The 7,426-nt window shown below is 39.9% G+C and overlaps 1 long non-coding RNA gene across 1 annotated transcript; it reads right to left on the bottom strand.

Moving 5' to 3' along the window:
- Positions 1-1,202: 1,202 nt before the first annotated feature.
- On the bottom strand, positions 1,203-3,456 carry LOC125106461 (uncharacterized). Its single transcript, XR_007129326.1, has 2 exons — positions 1,561-3,456; positions 1,203-1,426 (listed from the first exon to the last, which is right to left on the bottom strand). It is a non-coding gene; the product is annotated as an uncharacterized LOC125106461 (long non-coding RNA).
- Between the last annotated feature and the right edge of the window lie 3,970 nt (positions 3,457-7,426).

Here is a 7,426-nt window from a genome sequence, read left to right as displayed (position 1 = left end):
ATCTCAAAAGACTCTGTACAGAGCATGGAGCCCCACGCTGGACTTGATCCCATGACCCTGAGATCATCAACCTGAGGTGAAACCACTTAACCACCTGAGCCACCCAGGTGCCCCTGCTTTGTTCTTCTTGTACTTAAAAAAAAAAAAGGATTTTATTTATTTGTCAGAGAGAGAGAGAGAGCACAAGCAGGGAGAGCAACAGAGGGAGAAGCAGAATCCCCGCTGAGCAAGGAGCTCCGTATGGGACTCAATCCCAGAATTCTGGGATCATGACCTGAGCCAAAAGCAGACTCTTAATCAACTCAGTCACCCAGGCATCCCCTTTGTTCTTGCTTTAAAAGGAGCTTTGTCTTCCATTGTATCTTCTAATTGGCTATTGTTTATATAAATAAAAGCTTTTGATTTGTATGACTAATTTTATACCCTGTGACTTTATTAATTTTAAGATATTTTCGGTTGACTCTTAAGCTTTGCACTATCTTCTACAAGTACTAATTTTACTTCCTCCATCTTTAATGTCTCTTAAATTCTCTCCCATTTGTTAGTTAATTCTCCCCCAGGTTTTTAAGTTCCTTGAGGACATGAGTTATAGTAGTACATTTTATCTTTCAGAGACCAGTAGGAAAACAGAAACACATAGTGCCTGCTAAATTCTGACTGTTTATTTATTCATATCCTTTTGTCAGGTCCCACTCCCAAATGAACCCAAAACTGAAAACCTTTTGAAGTGTTTTGCAACAAAGTAGGCCTTTTAGCTACAAGTCTTTTTTTTTTTAAATTGGATTTAGGTATGAAATTGCAGGCAAAATCTAAAATGTTTAGTCTCAGTTTTGCTTAAACATTAAACATTAAGAATTTATACATTGTCTATAGCAGTTTTCCTAAAGCCATGCATAATTTCACTTAAAAACTACATATATTAGGGGCCCTTGGGCGGCTCAGTTGGTTAAGCATCCCACTCTTGGTTTCCACTCAGATCGTCTCAGGGTGGTGGGATTGAGCCCTGCATGGGCTCCATGCTCTGTGGGAGTTTGCTTGAGATTCTCTCCCTCTTCCTCTCCCTCCTTCCTGGCCCTTCCCCCTACTCCTACTCTCTCTGACTCAAATTAATAAATAAATAAAATCTTCTTTAAAAAAAAACTACACATATTAGGTGAAATGTGAGGAGGGGTAGCATGGACATTAAGGCTTAAAAGCAAACGCATGGAACAGAAGATTTTATTCTATACACTACACAAGAAAATCAGTCTTCCGGTGCCTGGGTGGCTCAGTCAGTAAAGCAGCTGGCTCTTGGCTTAGGGTCAGGTCATCACCTTGGGGTCCTGGAATCAAGCCCTGCGTTAGGCTTTGCACTCAGCACAGAGTCTGTTTATCCATCTCCCTCTGCTCCTCCCCGTGGTCTCGGTCTGTCTCTCTCTTGAATAATCTAAAAAAAAGAAAGAAAGGAAGGTAGGAAGGAAGGAAGAGAAAGAAAGGGAAAGAAAGAAAGAAAATTAGTCTTCTTATTTTATAGCTAGGAATCTTATGTTAAAATATTTCCAAACTATACTAGTTACTTACATAGAAAGGGTAAATCATTCATGTGTGCATCTTAAAAATACTACATCAGAATAGAAGTTCCTGAGGCTCCTGGGTGGCTCAGTTGGTTAAACATCTGACTTTTGATTTTGGTTTAGGTTATGACCTCAGGGTCGTGAGATTGAGCCCTGTTCTGGGCTCTGACCTCAGCATGGAGTCTGCTTGTCCCTCTCTCTTTGCTCCTCACACTGCTCTCTAATAAACAAATAAAATCTTAAAAAATGAAAAGAAAAAGAACCAGAACTTTCACTTGATAAAACAAATGTTTTCCCTAGGCCATTTTCAAGTGTGGTAAAAATTCAAAGTTCTAAATTAAATTTTTATAAGGTACAGAAAACAACTGTGTGATACAGTGAATTAAGATGAAAATTCAGGAAAGTACAGGTAAATAGTAGCTCTTAAAACTACCTAGCAAAATGGATAAATATTTGTAGATTTTCCTCACAGGGCTATCAGACACTCTCCCTCAGCCTAACTCTAAAGCTTTTCTCAAACATCATGATGAGGTTCTTTCTCTAGTAACTAAATCTTCCTCATACCTTATATTGGACCTCATATCTCCTGAATCTTTTGTTGACTGTATTTGCCGCACCCCAATTTTCAAAAACCGAGGCATAAATTGTGCTAGTTTTTAAGACTACCATCAAAGACCATCAAAGGCAGAGATTAAAGATCTAACCAATGACTTTGTAACACCAGCACGTGAATCCTGACCACAATACTTAAATAAGTGCAATTAGTTTCAATTATTTCTTATTCAGATAAATAAATGTCTACCTACAAGGCTAATCAGTGTGATAACCTGAGATCATGACTCAAGGTTATTTTACATTTTTTCTTTTTTCCTGTCCATTCACTGCTTAGTTCTCACCTGGGGTGCCCCATTAAGGACATGCAGAGGCTCCTTTTAGCATTTCTTAGTGAGCATGTAACTAAAGATGGCATAAAAATTCACGTGACTTAATACGGTAAGTGTAATGATTTACTTTGAATATCCCATTCAATATAGTGAATTAATAAATAACTGGCACATGTAATTTTTCATTGCAAAATAGCCAGAAAACAAAACAGCCAAAATCATCTTGGAAAAACTGAAGCTAAAATCTTTATATATTTTAAAAATTTCTATTAGAGATTAAGAATTTGGGGACAGTAACTTAAATTGTTTTCAACACTAAGCCCAAAATGGTGAACAGCTCAAGCTTTCTGGTTCAAGTTTTAGAAGATAACAGGCAGTGCCCGAGTCAGATTGAAAATAAAGAGCAAAGATGGTAAGGGAATTCAAGAACAGCTTTAGCAAAAATTGTGGCATATGAAAAATTTAGAATTCGTCATACAAATGTCAAGTATCTGGGAGATTCTGTGTAATTTACTAATCACAAAGAAAGGCAGAATTTAGGGTGAGGTCTACAAGCTATTAGTTAACCTTAGTGAATAAAAGTTGTAGAACCTATCTCAATCTTCCCTAGTGATGTTAAAACTGACCTTAGATACTAATGACATATGTTAAATACATTCAATTAAAAATAAATAAAATTTAAAAACCTTCACTTAAAACATCAGCATAAGTCATTATTAGGCTAGGGATATCCCCAAATTTCTTTATAATCATTAAATACATTTTTTTAAAGCAGTGCTTAGCTTAAAGCTTCTTTTGTTTTCTTTTTCCTTCTGTTCCTCCTTCCTTCCTCACTTCCTTTCCTTCTTCTTTTTAAACACCACTAAAAATACTGTGATCCTTTGGCAATATATATTTTCTAGAGTGTCTTTTGGAAAGATTTATTTATTTGAGAGATGGTAGAGGCAGAGGGAGAGGGAGAGAATCTCAAGCAGACTCCATGCTGAGTGCAGAGCCTGACACGTCCTTGATCCCATAACCTGAGATCATAACCTGAGCCAAAATCAAGAGTCAGATGCTCAAGGCGCTTGGGTAGCTCAGTGGGTTAAAACTTCTGCCTTTGGCTCCGGTCATGATCCCAGGGTCCTAGGATTGAGCCCTGCATTGAGACCCACATGGGGCTCCCTACTCGGCGGGGGACCTGCTTCCCCCTCTTTCTCTGCCTGCCTCTCTTCCTACTTGTGATCTCTGTCAAATAAATAAAATCTTTTTTTAAAAAGTCAGATGCTAGGGGCGCCTGGGTGGCTCAGTGGGTTAAGCCGCTGCCTTTGGCTCAGGTCATGATCCCAGGTCCTGGGTTCGAGCCCCACATCGGGCTTTCTGCTCAGCAGGGAGCCTGCTTCCTCCTCTCTCTCTGCCTGCCTCTCTGCCTACTTGTGATTTCTCTCTGTCAAATAAATAAATAAAATCTTTAAAAAGTCAGATGCTCAACTGACTGAGCCACCCAGACACCCTGACACTCTCATTCTCTCTCTCTACATATATGGATATATATATATATATACATATATACATATGTATATATATATATAATTTTTTAAGATTTTATCCATTCACTTGCAAGAGAGCGAGCGAGAGTGAGCAAGCGCACAAGCAGGGGGAGTGGCAGGCAGAGGGAGAAGTAGGCTCCCCACTGATCAAGAAGCCCAATCCGGGACTCAATCCCAGGACTCTGGGATCATTTGGGACTCAATCCCAGGACTCTGGGATCATGACCTGAGCCGAAGGCAGATGCTTAACTGACTCAGCCACCCAGGAGCCTCCCACCGACCTGACAATATATTTTTAAAAGGCTGTTTTTGGATTCTTGGCATTTAATATTCTGAATCACAAATTTTGCCAAATTTTCTCTACTTAAAGCCACCCATAGCCCTATGATTCAGTCAATAGAAAGGGACAAATAAGTCACTTACCAGATTTAATGAAGCTCTCAATCAACACCACGCTTAAGCTTTAGCTCTTCATTCTGCATTTAAGGAAATTCCTCATTTTTTAGAATCCTATCTTTGTCAAACATTCCACAGGTGAAAGTTTCTTATACATGGTGATTATTTGGCAGATCATTCCATAACCAGTTAATAATCTTTTAAATGGGGGCGCCTGGGTGGCTCAGTGGGTTAAGCCGCTGCCTTCGGCTCAGGTCATGATCTCAGGGTCCTGGGATCGAGTCCCGCATCGGGCTCTCTGCTCAGCAGGGAGCCTGCTCCCTCCTCTCTCTCCACCTGCCTCTCTCTCTACTTGTGATCTCTCTCTGTCAAATAAATAAATAAAATCTTTTAAAAAAAAATAATAATCTTTTAAATGTTTGATTGTTAGAGGCAGCAGGACAGCCTTAGTTCTGGCAAAGCAGTAGACAAATTTTGGGGGAATTAGGACTGCCAAATGTCAGCCCCAAAATGACACACCAAAGATAAATAATCAGTGAATTAATAGCACCCTGACCATCCTCAATAAGGTTCCTCCAAAATTACATCCTTCTTAAATAAATTCCCTGTGTCACTAATGTTGGCTTTAAAATCTTTGAAGGGGAGAAACCACCCATGTCACTTCTTCATTTAAACTTTTCAGGTTTAAAAATACTAATACAGGATTCAGTTGGGGTGGGGGGAGCTACTATTAGATAGCTTTGGACAAGATGAATAATTTTGTAGAAAGTCCTCAAAGTATCTTGTCCTTGCTATATAGTTTTTCTTTCATGGGACTTTACATTTTGAAGAACTGTCACTAGGTCATTAAAATTGTTCATCTTTTGGGACACCTGCCTGCCGCTCCTCTGCGGCTTGTGCTGACAAATGAATAAATAAAAACTTGGAAAAATAATTCATCTTTTGCAAGTCAGTGCAGATGAATTAATACAGATGAATGTTACTTCTTTATTTGAGAGAGTGTGTGAGAGACCATGAGAGAGGAGAGGGTCTGAGGGAGAAGCAGGTTCCCAGCTGAGCAGGGAGCCTGATGCAGAACTCGATCCCGGGACCCTGGGATCATGACCTGAGCCAAAGGCAGTCACTTAGCCAACTGAGCCACGCAGGTGCCCCCTGAATGTAATTACTTCTTGATAACTGGCCTATGAAATAGTTATTTAAAAACTGATTTCACGGGACGCCTAGGTGGCTCAGTTGGTTGGACGACTGCCTTCGGCTCAGGTCATGATCCCGGAGTCCCGGGATCGAGTCCCACATCGGGCTCCCAGCTCCATGGGGAGTCTGCTTCTCTCTCTGACCTTCTCCTTGCTCATGCTCTCTCTCACTGTCTCTCTCTCAAATAAATAAATAAAATCTTTAAAAAAAAAAAAACTGATTTCACGGGGCGCCTGGGTGGCTCAGTGGGTTAAAGCCTCTGCCTTCGGCTTAGGTCATGATCCCAGGGTTCTGGGATCGAGCCCCGCATTGGGCTCTCTGCTTGGCTGGGGGCCTGCTTCCTCCTCTCTCTGCCTACTTGTGATCTCTGTCAAATAAATAAAATCTTTAAAAAACAAAACAAAACTGATTTCACTGTTTTTTCCCAAAAAGGCCAAGAAGGGACCTGATAATTTGAGTTAATTTTAACAATACACTGTAATATCAAAAATATTCTTAAAGGGCACTGGGAAAATTATCAGAAAATTCAGATATTCATTAAGCTTTCTGGCTTAATCCTTCTGGTCTATGTCTTCAACTTCATGTAGAAAAACAGGGACTTACTTCCCATTTGAAAAATGTTTTTAGAAATACATAAATTAGGGGCCCTGGCTGGCCCAGTCAGTAGAGTATGTGACACGTGGTCTTGGGGTTGAGTTCAAGCCCGTGTAGAGCCTACTTAAAAAGAAAATGTATAGGGCGCCTGGGTGGCTCAGTGGGTTAAAGCCTCTGCCTTCAGCTCAGGTCATGATCCCAGGGTCCTGGGATTGAGTCCCACATCCAGCTCTCTGCTCAGCAGGGAGCCTGCTTCCTCCTCTCTCTCTCTCTGCCTGCCTCTCCGCCTACTTGTGATCTCTGTCAAATAAATAAATAAAATCTTAAAAAAAAAAAAAAAGAAAATGTATACATATATACAAATTATACTATGATACACTCTCCAAATGGGCCTATGACTTAGGATTGGATTGAGTCCTGGGTTATTATCTGGTGACAAGATAACAGCTGTCAAAAACAAAGAAAATAATACCACTGCTTTTTAAAATGCACTTTTTTTCTAGGTTTAAAAAAAACAGCTGTCGAAATAAGCAAAAAGCACATATTTCTTCACTGCTACTACAAAACCTGGAAAAGCAGTTTGGACTTACGGATCATTTAATTGTCCCTCCGAAGCTAGAAAACAAGTTATTCTATTTTAATTTGGCTAAAAATGTATTATTTGCAAAACTCAAAAATCAAACTGTCCATCTTTACCTCAAATTCACGATCAGTTCCAACTCCTATCATTCTAATTACCTCACCTCAAAAACTGACGTGTATGTATCTGATCAAATACAGAATGTGAACACATGTGCTCAGTCAACCTCATATATACAGATAAACTACTTACACCCTTGACTATAGGCAATGGTCATCTGTTCCCCATCTCCAAGTTCTAACTACAAAGGAAGCTGATTCCCCTGCTATATGTTCACTGGGCACAGAGCAGGTACTCAATAAATGAGGGAAACTGATAAACAGTCATGATGAGCGGAATGTGTTTTAAATTTTTTAAAAGACCATCCAGAAACAATTAACAAAATCATGCACGCTTGTGCTTAATTTCCGCCTCTGATAAGAACAAATTTGTTGTTCTGGGGCATATACAGCTAACTCTGTGTCAAGGCACTCTCACGCTAAGCTATAGCCTGAACAGTGAGAAATACCTGTAAAGTAACTGGGGGACAACTGCAACGCTCAAGTAAGAGAATATGCCGAGAATGAGCCCAACTCAGAATTACACAGGTACTAGCACACTTCTCTTTCCCTACCCTATTTCCACAGGGTATAGAAA

This window comes from Lutra lutra, chromosome 8 (assembly GCF_902655055.1).
Source record: "Lutra lutra chromosome 8, mLutLut1.2, whole genome shotgun sequence".
NCBI classification, from domain to species: Eukaryota; Metazoa; Chordata; class Mammalia; order Carnivora; family Mustelidae; genus Lutra; species Lutra lutra.
Note: the sequence above shows the minus strand (reverse complement) of the source record. Positions and strands in the feature narration are given on the sequence as shown.